This window comes from Rhynchophorus ferrugineus, unplaced genomic scaffold (genome assembly GCF_030347505.1).
Source record: "Rhynchophorus ferrugineus isolate W39M unplaced genomic scaffold, kcgeb_rfMv2 rfM2, whole genome shotgun sequence".
Classification (NCBI taxonomy): Eukaryota; Metazoa; Arthropoda; class Insecta; order Coleoptera; family Curculionidae; genus Rhynchophorus; species Rhynchophorus ferrugineus.
The window spans coordinates 9,993,217-10,006,105 of NW_027472581.1; the positions used below are offsets into that span (position 1 = coordinate 9,993,217).

The following is a 12,889-nucleotide window of genomic DNA, read 5'->3' on the forward strand; positions in this document are numbered from 1 at the left end:
TGGAAAGAACGAATATTTAACGACATAGTTTTAGCACTGGCAAAAAATTGAACAATTACTGATGAATGAATGTACAACATTAATGATGATAATGATGAAAAAAACGGCAGATAAATGTCCAAACTTTCAATATGTTTTTTATTATTGTGGAAATATTAGAACTATAGTAGACTTTCCAGTTGACATGTTATTAGAAAGCGAAAAAACATCCAAGAAAAAGATATTATCCGCTTATTTGTCGACCGCCTGGTCCATATACGGCTTTCTATATTAAGTTGAACGTTTGAACTGAATTAAATTGATTTTCTGACTGAGGCATTAAAGAGATAATGCCGGCGTGACTCATAAATTACTCGCCTGTATCAGGCAATGATTAATGAGGACTAAGATAATGCAATAAGAAGCAGGAAAAGTACAAAGAGCAAAAATGCTGACAGCCGAGTGGTTGTTTGCTTTTAAACGGTCGTATATGAAAATAGATCAAAGAAGAGTCGAACGATTCTCGTCAATGTTAATCGATGCTTAATACTGATGTGTATATTCCGGTTTTATTTACCGACAACTTTGTAACATCTTGTCAGGTATATTAATGTTGCTTTTATGAATTTTTGATCTGATTTATTAGGTGATTGCATTAGTTTTGATCAACTATATCTGTTGATCAATGATATTAGTGAGCGAAGTATCAACGTAAACAACTGATAAACAACCTATTCTAACTGATATATTCAATGGTTTTGACAACTCTTTTTTATTTTTAGTATTCCCGAGATATTCAGTGTGCATCATGTAACGCTCAAAATTGCATTTTTGACATTCCTTACGTTTGTTCTATGAGTTGAAAAATTCTTCATGGAGCACAAACACATTACATTACTTAAAACAAACACTTTTAAATTATTTACATCTTACATTAGATATGCACAAGCAAGGCAAGTCTGGGATTAATACATCAATATGTATTTATCAAATTAAAATAAAACTAAACTATTTAAGCTAAAGCTAAGAATGCAATTATACAGTAAACAAATTCCTGCGTGTTGTCCAGTAACTGTATCGCTTCCACGTTGATGTGATTTAGCAACCTTATTTTATGTTTTAAGCCGAAATCTTGGATCCCTCGTATATCCATATGATTTCTAGGTCATCGATAAGTATTGGTATTTAATCGTAGAACATTGTTTTGGATGCGATGGATTACTAGTTGGTTTGATGTTTAGCGCAACTCCATATTTGCACCCCATAGGACCAAATTGGCTTTATGATTGACTGATAAACCAATCTCTTTCATTTTAGGTCAAGTTGAGAGTATCATCTGACTTTTTGTCTGATATGATGATTCCAATTTAACCTACCATAGAGATACAGGCCAAGGTATTTAGCTAATTCTGCTTGAGGAGTCGGGTATCCGTAAAGTGATATAATTAGATTGTTGATATTTGGCCGCAACGCAAAATTAAAAGGGACAGATTTTTTAGTGAAGTACTGTCTTTGTTACTGTTGGTATATCAGCAGCATTAAGCTTTCTTTCGTCTTTCTTTTATCAATTCTGTAATTTTAAGGGGATAATTTACCTCATATACTGATTTCTGTGTTACTGCCGGGGTAGCTTCTTATGCAACAGACCGAATTTGTTCAATTATATTTCGGTTTTCTAGCTCAAGATAATCTATAGTTTTGAGTCTTACGTTTAAACTGATTTGGTCCTGTCCTGAGTGTCCCAGTTAGTAAATTTGTTAATAAGATAGAAGCAATATTAATTGCTGTAAGTAATTTGTTTCCTTTTCCAGATGTTATCAATCGTGAACCCCAAGTTGTGTATTTAACATTAAATCCCATCTGATAATATACCTTGGGCATAATTTTAAAAATAAATATATGTGTTTTTTTGTTATTTTGTAACTTGGAAGCCAGTGTATAGCTCCTATGTTTATTTCAGCGCCTTTCTTTGCAATACTAACTACCGTAGCTTGTATTTCTTCTTCTTTGACCTCTTCTTGTTGGAAATGCTGCATATTTTGTTTTATAATTAGAGCCGCGAACTTCTGTATGTTCGCTGTATTTTAATGTATTTCTTTAGAATAATGAGTTTTTGATATGAGAGCTATATCTATGTTAATTGTTCTCAGAAATAGTTCAAATTACCGGACTTGCTGATTTAGCCTTTTGGCGTTGCACGTTATAATTCTTGGGAACGGATTATTCATTTTTGTTTTTCTTTATATTATTTTGGAATTTTCCAATTTTTTTAACCTGTATGCCAACTGAAATTAGTTTATTGCAGTCTGAAATTCATTGATCGACAATGGTTGGCTCGGTAGAAACTTATGGTGATGCCGTTCCGTCAAATCCCAATCGATTTTAGCTTCAACGATTTTGAAAATGATTATTTTAACCTTGATGATAAAGAACAGCCTATCCATGGATGAAAGACATATACGAGGAATACCTAACTTAAACTCTTCTAAGCTGTCTAAAGAAACTTCAGACAGCTTAGCAGTTGATGAATTAACTTTTTCCAGGCCATGGGAAAGATCCAAAAGAAGAGAAAATACCTGCAATACCAATTGACTGAAAATACCTTTTCGAACCATTTCGACATTACGTTCCATGACTTATCAGTAACACAAGTGTACAAATTCGGGTCAACTTTTAAATACCAGCAGATGATAACGATTCAAATGTGTGAAAATCTACAGACAACGTTGCAAAGTCGATTCAACGTGTTTTTGTTTTTAGATGTTATACGTTCGGTAAACGAGGAAAAATTTAGAAACGTAGCAAATGTCGAAAAATATGTCATATATACCACTTGTGAAGTACGTAATCGACAATTTTTTGCAAAATTATCACAAAATTGGAGCTCTAATATCTGTCAAAATACATTTTCTGTATTCACATATTCATTTTTTCCCACAAAACTTGAGTGACACGAGCGACGAGAAAGAAGAGAGGCAAGAAGAGGCTACACCATGGATACTCGGGGCCAGGGAGTTTGGAAGACATAGTTGCTGATCCCAAGCAATATAGAAGACGCAGTTCAACCTGTGGTCCTTTCTGATTTATACTTTTTCAATTCAATAAACGGCCGTTGATGACCAAAAATAGAAAAATAATGAATGTATTGAATATTTTCGAAACTAGAACCAATTTTAAAAGACGGGTTGCTGATTTGGATTGCCGATTCAAATTTATTTTAAAAACAGCTTTTTGTTGCTCAGGTCTAAAACTATTTGTGATTATCTGGTGTCAAAACTATTTTCGTATATGAAAAAGCATCAACTGTAAGACACTAAAAACAGTAAACAAGTTTAAATCTGCACGTAATAGGTGTTATATTTATTTTATATGTCATACCATTATAAACTACTTTCTGTTTTCGTAAATAGTTTATCTCTTGATTTATATGTTACCAGCACAATACAATACAGCCAAGAGTTGTCCAATTTTTTACGTTTCTAATTTTCTTGAATATTTAATTGCTTACTCTTGATATTTCCATGAAATTAGCAATGAATATTTATTATTACATGACAGAAGGACAAAAATAGAAAAAACATGAATGACCTATTCTAATGTTATTGCATAAAATTGTTTGCAAAGATGATATATTCTCATTCCCGATGAAATGTTATGCTATAAGCGCATATATATGGAAATTACGTATTTGTTTGCTTTATCTTAATGGGTCTGATGAATAGTTTCGAGTTAGAAACTGGTTTTATAGTATTACTGTATTGTTCTATCAATTTTATTACTTACATTAGCATCGATAAAATATCATGTATAAAGTTTATTTAAATATTTGTTCATTCATTTCCTGGTATAGAAACTAATTATTCAAAACCATTTACCACTATATACTCAATATTATATAATTTGCTTAATGATTTATTAAAGATGAACATATTATTTTATTTTTATCTTTATCATTTAAAATCATTATTAAATAATAATCCAGTAAAATATTCCCCTGAATTTATTATCATTCTTCTTTAACTCGTTATTGCTGGTCCTTTTTCAAAGAAATATCATACAATTTATTCATTTAACTTTTTTTAGTAGTTTCTAATAGGCATGCCGAAAAAATATCGATATTTTTTTGATTGATATATCGATATTTTTGGGTCCTTAATTGTAAGGGTTTATTAAAAATGTCAATATATTTTGTACTTAATTATAAGGGTTTATTAAAAATATTAATATATTTTTTAAAATATCGTAATATGGTATTTTTTCGGTGGCTCACACCCCTAGTTTGTAATACACTGTTCTCACCCCGTGCTGATCTCACTAGATGCACAGCAAAACTTTATGATTGTGAATAATCCGCTTCTATGTCGATGTGGATGGCTCTCCCGAACTAACTCGCTACATTTTCCTCTTGGGATTGTGACACTATAACCACTTTTCATTGCACTACATCATTGTCATAATGCACTACAGAGAACCATTCTCTTTTGACTGGCAAGCAATGAAAACACATTGTTGAGACGGTTTGAAATGGAATTTTCAGTAAATTCTTATAGTAGCCATTGCTCCTTTTCGATCTCTTCTATCAAATGTAAATACCCGGAGACCGATAATTAATTAACTGCCAAGTTGTTTGAAATATTGAACCGAGCTTTTGTCCAATGAATTTCAGAGTTCATTGTCTTTGAACTTTTCGGATCCTAAAAATTGTCCTAAAAGTATTTGATTTAGTTCGCCAGTAGATATTTTCAAATCAAACAATAAATATAATGAATTTAGAAAATACAATGATCTAAACACACGTAAGCACCTTATATATTGCAAAAATATGCTTCAACAACTTCTATTTTTGAATTTTAATTTAAAGTATAAATTATAACTAAATATTTATATATAACTATGATTATTTGTAGGAATATTAGCAATCCTTTATTACTTACTATTCGTTCAACCCATTTCATTAAGCTCAATTAGGGTTCTTCATGCGTATACAACAACCTTGAGAAGACATATTGCAGCCACTTTATTTTATCTTAGGTTTTATTTCTGCATTAGCGAAATTAGACAAAAATAATTATAGTGTCATTATAGCGTCATAACATGTACAATTAATAAAGTCTAATTATAGTGAATTTTTGGAAATTTAAATTGATATAAGTTGCATTTTGTTGAAGTTTGATTTTATTTCATTATTGTGATAATAAGAGACTGATTCTAATAGTGCTCTGAGTTTTTATTACCTTTACATAGCAGGTAAAAGCTATACCACGATAAAAATTAATAATTTAATAGTCATTATTATTACTTTTATTAAAAAAATCACTCGACATCAAACTCTGTAGTGTGCATTGGTTACCAGGTCTCCATTTCCACTTAAGCAATGAGAACAATAAAATTGTAAACAAAGCCGGCATTCAACTTGCATTCATTATTGCAATGTTACAAAGATTTCAAAGCAAATATTGCCTAAAGCAAGGCATGGGCAACATGTACATAAATCTTAGTATAAGAACAGTGAAGCAGAAAATAAGTCAGCATAGTATAAAATATCAGAAGAAACTTGCACAACATATAAACGAGCTAGAACTGACGCTGAATGAACTGAGAGGACAACTGAATCCGAAGCTAAAGATATATGACAACCCCAGCCTCAACAATAGATTCACATAGAGGGATGAGAATTGTGAACATGGAAATTCTCAAAAAAACGAATACAATAAATAGTTTAGAAATTGGACAACACGGTGATCACAGATTGCCATGACGCAGAATAGAGAAGAAAAAAATTGTTGTTGTGGCAAGAAACATTAATAAAAACACAATAAAAATCGAAATAAATATTTCGATGAAATGCTATTAAATAAAATAATAAATTATCGATGTCCATAAATAAAGAAACATCTCTGTTGGTTACACCATCTTCAATAAAGAATAAAAACAGATATATACCTCCATAAAACTACGTTCCTCGTTTATTTACCCGATATGTTAATTTCCAAGTTCCAGCAACAACACCTGGGACTTCCTTATTGACAAGAACCATTAATGCCCTGGTCGTAAGTACAACTTGGAAGTGATTTAAACCGTCTATAGTCGACAAGGTTGTGTTTGTAGTTTCATATCCGTGTGTTTACACAATATACCAATGAGTTTATACCCATTGTACCATTAAGATACTAGCTGTAAATATTTATACAAACTCTTATTTCCTCGCATCTTGACAAACTGTTAGATAACTTTGTAATATTTGGTTTGGTTTTGTTCACACAAAAAATACTCGCATTAGTAGATAACGAATTTTTTATAAACTCATCGTTTTTGGATGTTCGTTTTAACTGTTCTTAAGTGGAATTGTACAGGACTATAAATTAACTATAAAATAAAGTTTCAGTGTGTTGAATATGTTTGAACATGTACCGAATAAATCGTATTTGCGAAAAGTTTTAAATTTTTACTTCAATTTGAAGAAAAAGCAGCTGAAGGCCCAGCACTAGTTCAAAAAACTAATCATCAACTTATCATTGTTTAAAATAATGCATCTTCATTGATCCCAAAAATCCGGTTTATAAAATAATTGATCTAAAAAAGTATTTGTTGTTTAATTAAATTTTGAATGTTATTGTTAATACGGATTAAATGAAAACGAAGACAAGGAAAAACCATTGAGAAAGCCTGCTTAATATGTATAAAAACTACGAATAAAATAAACAGAAACATAGGAAAACAAAATATTGAAACAACTTTTAACACATATATCAAAATGATAAAATCCTAAAAGATAAATAGAATTAGAAGGCCAAAGACTGAATAAACTATCACTACATAGTATAAAACAAAGTCGCCTTTTCTGTCCCTATATCCCTATGTGCGCTTAAATCTTTAAAACTACGCAACGGATTTTGATGCGGTTTTTTTCAATAGATAGAGTGATTCAAGAGGAAGGTTTATATGTATAATACATGCATAATATACTAAGGCAACATTGCTAATTTTAGAGGTTTCTAACGTGATGTCGTAAATTAACCTATTTTTTTAGGCTTATTTAGCAATTAGCAAAAACGCTGCCTAACCCTACGAGTTAGATGAAATTAATGTACTACAGTATTGTACACCATAAAAAGGTCTACAAAAAAGTCCGCGATGGTATATGTTTATCTTTTAGGGATAACCCACATTAACCATTTTTATTGTTTACTTTTTACGTGAGAAAATGGCTTATTTACGAAGCTATTTTAAGCAATACGGCATTAATCCTTATCGAATTAAGTACCTTAAATACAGTGTGCAATTAATATAGATCAATATGGTTCCTTACAGCATGTAAATTAAACAAATATTTTCGGAGATATTACAAATTTAAAATTTGCGTTTAAAAATGTGTAATGTAATAAAAATTGTATGAATTTAGATATTCCAAAGATAGCAGGAAATCTTCATAGTAAGTATAGGGGAAGAGGAATTGTTTTACTCCAAATTTAATGCGTGCAGGCCAAGGGCAGTAATGAATGAACCAAAAATACTGGATCGATTTTAATCATGTTTTCATTGAGTGACATAGGCATATATATTTTATGCCCGTGCAAAGTCGGAGCGGGCCGCTATGTTTTTATAAACAACGTTCATATTTTTTCTGTAGTGTATTTAATTTAGTATCAGCATTGCACCCGTGCGAAGCCGGGGCGGGTCGCTAGTATACCTATAAAATAGCCTTTCTATAAAACCTATCTATTTTCCATTTTTCAAGTGACAACAAATATTCCGTACTTGAAGCTCTTCTTTATATCAAAGTAGGAATATATCGACATTTTTATTGATACCTCACGGAATTCAATAATCCACTGCTTCTTAGTTTTGGAGTAAAATTGTATTAACCTTTGCAAAATTATTTTGACCTGCGAAAACCTATTTAACTTGAAAAAGTGTCTTCGCTGTTATGTACATATATTTATTTGCCATAGTTTCTCATGAAATTTGAATTATCAATGTAAACAAATAATAGTTTTCCATTTAGTATTTCAATGACTGAAGTTATTAAGTGTATACTGACGCTAATAATGGCTAATATCCAAGCCCGTCAAATATTTTTAGAAACTTGTAGTGATTTCACTATGTCATAGCCCATATTGGTTTTGGTTTCAACGATATAAAAAAGGTGATTTTGATGCTGATGAAAAAAAGATGACATGGAGGACCAAATTGGAGGACGCATTGTTTTCAAAAAAGACCTGCAATAACTATTAACAGACACAAAGTCATAATCTTGCATGACAATGCCTGACTACACGTTCTAAAGGTTTTGGATACACTGTTGCAACACAAATGGAAAGTTTTCTCACAACTGTCGTGCACACCAGACATAGGGGTTCTTATTACCACTTTTTATGGCCTGACTGGAAGCACATAGCTTAAGATCTTTACAACTTTAGGTAAAAAGTTGTAAAAACGATGTATAATATTTTTATTAGAATATATTGCAGCAATGTCTTTGAATAACTGCCTTCTTAAAGTAAAAAACGAAATCCGAATACAGATACATCCTAATTGTATGACTAATGATTATTCTTTTGATATAAAACATAACAAGAGCGCTAATGAGCGCTTGGACAGGGTGTGAGTCACGACTAAGCTTCATACAATTCTGAAGATTAATAGATTAATAACCGTTTGACAGGGAAAACATTTACTAGTATATAATTGTAACAGTAAATATATAACAAAACCATTTAAATGTAACCAGGATAATACCAGCAATAACGCTGGTTATACTGTTAACCTTTTTCTTGACCCCAATTACATTGTGGCTTCGAATTTGAACTACTAATTTGCAGCATCTGGGCAATAGAATTCAATACGCATTATTACATAACAATTGAATGCGCAATGATTTATGACACAACCAATCCAAGCAGACTGACGAGGAATATCAATATAATAACGATAATCAAATATATATGTGGTACGAATGTTGCTTTATTGTAATTTTCTTTGACCTTAACTGGTTTAGTTTTAACAAGAGATCATCTCTAGTAACAACATTAGTTCAAAACCAGAAGCAATCTAAACACAAAAATTAATTAAACTTAAAATGAGTCCATCGTAATATTTTCCTTGTCATTAGATCACTAGGGTGTCGCTGATACTTTTGTTAGCAAATTTAATTATTTCAAAGTATCACGGTACACTGTTCTATATCTTAGCAAAACGCTGTCTAATTTATTCTATGATTCTCTGAATTTTTTACATTCTTCGACTTTTAATCTCAACAAATTCTAGCTACATCTTAGATATAAAAGAAAATTTAAATCATTAACTAAAATATATTATGTTTAAAATAAATGCCTAATTAGTACCAGTTACTACAGTTTTTGATACTATTCTTGATGGACAAACCTCATTAATGACTTGACTACTTCCAACACAACAAGAATCATTTCCTTCTCTGTTCTTGTTATCATTAAATTTTGGAATATGTTGATACCTATTCCAGGTCGTTGAAAATGATGTGTTATAAATTTGGCAGCTGAAATTCCCACTATAAATAAAATTGATGCTGTTTGGATTTTATAACTTTTAAAAATTCAACCTTATATTCTGCACTAACCCTTGTTCTTCAATATGGCAGTGTTTGATAGCAATATGCTAGCAGTAGTGAGAACTTCATTATTGAGGATATCGATGTTCATTCGCAGTAATACGGCAAGTAATGTGAGTAATTAAAACAAAATTATAATATAGTCATATAGCAAACACGCCTTAAGACAGATTAATAAAACAAAAAAGAAATAAATATTGGTTTGTAAACATAACAGAAAAAAGTATGTATACACTTTAAAGGAAAAATGTGCATAATTTTCGTTCAAGGTTAAAACGAACAATATTACTTCATGAATGTTAATTTGCATTGTCTGGGAAAACAACCAACAGATCATGAACAATATTTATAACAATACTTCGACTCATTTAGTACACGGGCATAAAATCACGTTGCAATTTGAGTCTAATAATAAATAAAATAAAAATATATCAACATTAATATTGTAGAACAATGTTGTGTCACACTTTCAGTAGTTTAGTGGTCAAGGTGGTAGCTCGGGTTTGAATCCCGATCAAGGCATGGATGTTGCTAATGTATATATGTTTGTGTGATTGCTTAAAAAGGGGTAAAGTTCAATAAAAATTAATAATCCCCAGTCACACCAGTAAACCAAGCTGGTTTAAGCCAGATATTATCCTAGTTCAGATAAACCTTCTTTGGTAAACAAAAACGCTTAACAAACTATAATGAAACCATCGCTGACAAACAGGCTCTGTTCTGAACCAAAATTGATTACAACGCCTACAATATAAAAGAAAGAAGAACATAGCTACATCACAAACACCAACATACTTCAGACAAATAAAATAAAAAAGAAGCCCTTATCGGAAAGCCTAATCATACAATGCATTTGGCTTGGTTAACATGGGAAGAATGTATCCACAAAGCTATACAAATCAAGTTACCGAGATAATCTACTAAGAAAATACTAATAAGCTAGAACTGCACCAACAAAAGAAATGTCCATACTATCAATATAGTTTATATCTCGAATATAACATATATTAAAAGCCTACAGTTGCAAGATAATAACATATTAACTACAGTAAGATTTATAAGGTTTAATAGGAAAGGTAAAAATGTAACAAAATGTTATTCATTATTTAATAAATTCAGTAATTCTATAAATATGAATTCAATGCTGTAAAAAAGCAAACACGTATTAGTTATAAATTCAATATAAATAAAAATTTGTCACCCGTGTCATAAAATTAAAGAAAAAAAAACGACTACTTTCATTTCTATGAAAAAATGTTCCAAATATATTATAAAACCTTGAGGCTTATCTGAAAATAAAGATATTATAAATCTTATAATGTCTACAAAAATCGAATGCATTCCTACATATTTTTTTCGTATACTATAATGATCTGACATTAAATGAATTACGTTTTCGGCTTTTCTAATCCAGTCAATTTTGTACAACATTGGATAAAAATATTTTTAAAATATATTTCACAATATAAAAATATATTTACTTAAACGAGAATGTATTACTTGTTTCTGAAAAATACAGTCTAGTTGCTCATGACCCATGATGGTCAAATATATGAGATTATTTTTCACTCAACATCCATTTTCCATTGAACATACATCAATTTTAGCCAGTTGAACATTGTGTATAATTCCAATTTTACAAATGTCATACATTCCACTAGCAGAATGAGGTTAAGTCAAGAATATACAAGAAATACACTAGTGTATTTTATTGAATTTAGGAAAAATTACCTTATGTATTTTAAATAATTATATTACGCAAAACATATTGGCAAACAGGTCATATAATCAGCCGATTGGTATCAACAATCACAGAACAATTCATAGACTTAGACAGCAAATTTATAAACTATGGCAACAATTAAATTATTTTAAACTGCTATTTTAATGGTAAATCCTACAATATTTTGTGGTAAAAAAATCGAATTTAGAATGATTTGGAATTGAATATTTCATTTGTTAAAATAAACAATTTAAAGACGTGTATGGTAGTGTTAAAATTATACTGTTTTTATTTATAGAAATAACCTAATAATATCTGACAATTTTATTATTTGTAGAAACAATACATGAAAAGCAAAAATGTTTAACAATTAATATAATTTCTTATCAACAATGAATGTTTACCAACATTTTAAGTTACGATCAATATTGTTATAAATCTTGGAATTCAAGTTAATCAATGGTAACAACTAAGAAGCAATAAAAAGCAACATAACCTCGAAATCCGAATCAAAAATTACTACAACTTAGAGATAAATAAATCTTGATTTTAATCGTCATCAATAACAGATGCACTAAGAACAATATTGCCCAGGTTCAAGTGGCAGTGCTAGCATAATAACAAGACTTATAGCACCAGAAAACCTAACCTAATCTAACCAAATTATGATATTTTCCGGACCAAATTTAATCTGACTAGTAGAAGTGTCAAAGAAACAAATCCAAAGTGTCCGAAATAACATTAAAAAATGAAATACTTGAAATTTAACGGATATTTATGCTTGGCTAATATTAAATGTTAGTAATTTAAATCCTAGAAGTGATATATATACAAATATCCTATACAACCGAATTATTATTACATATTTCCGACTAAAAATACTTTTTGGAGATTGTCTATGTATAATGATGATTCATAAACACTTCAGAACGATTTGTATCGATACACGGTTGCAGTAACAATAATAAACCAGCTGGCCTATTTTTACAAGCCAGCTAGATTGGGGTTAAAGAAACGAAAAAACCCCGTCGTGCAAAACGCTACGACCAATCCAGTCACGGATATTTTAGTCTTGTTTGCCGAGGTGTTCACAGACATGCACAGACACACAAATAACGATTAAAAACTCACCGAAAATCGATCTTAAATCCGTCAAAATTATCCGGATGAGGGGGCGGTTCTTCTTACCACACACAGCTGTGAAATCAAACAAATTCGCCAAACCTTCCTGAATTGGCCAAGGTGACGTATTCGACACGTGTCTGATGATGTAAGAAATTGCAGCGAACGCGACCGAACACCGCGATAGAATTTATTGTACTGACAATCGAATCGTCGGACGTAGAAGGTACACACTCAAACCAGCCCACTCCGTGAAACCATTCGGCTCTGTTGTGCTATCGCGATTGGACGTAGATTATCCGCACCAACGTCCGTTAAGCAGTTGAGAAACAAGTGACAGAAATTGTAAAAATTTAGAACATAGTATGTGTAATTGTAACTTATGTTCATTTATAATGTGACATTTATCCAAATATATATTTGCTGTTTGGTTTTAAATATTACATTTAAATATTATTAAAAATCTACCAAAGAAGATA

General features: G+C 30.8%; 1 protein-coding gene across 2 annotated transcripts in view; it reads right to left on the reverse strand.

The window, feature by feature from the left end:
- MICAL-like (protein) overlaps positions 1-12,639 on the reverse strand; it is a 168,282-nt gene extending 155,643 nt beyond the window's left edge. Inside the window, exon 1 of one of the 2 annotated variants that reach the window (XM_076393896.1) lies at positions 12,420-12,639. The gene's annotated coding sequence lies outside the window, so the exon portion shown is untranslated. The remainder of the gene's footprint in view (positions 1-12,419) is intronic. The other variant, XM_076393895.1, reaches the window with a different exon arrangement.
- Positions 12,640-12,889: the final 250 nt, after the last annotated feature.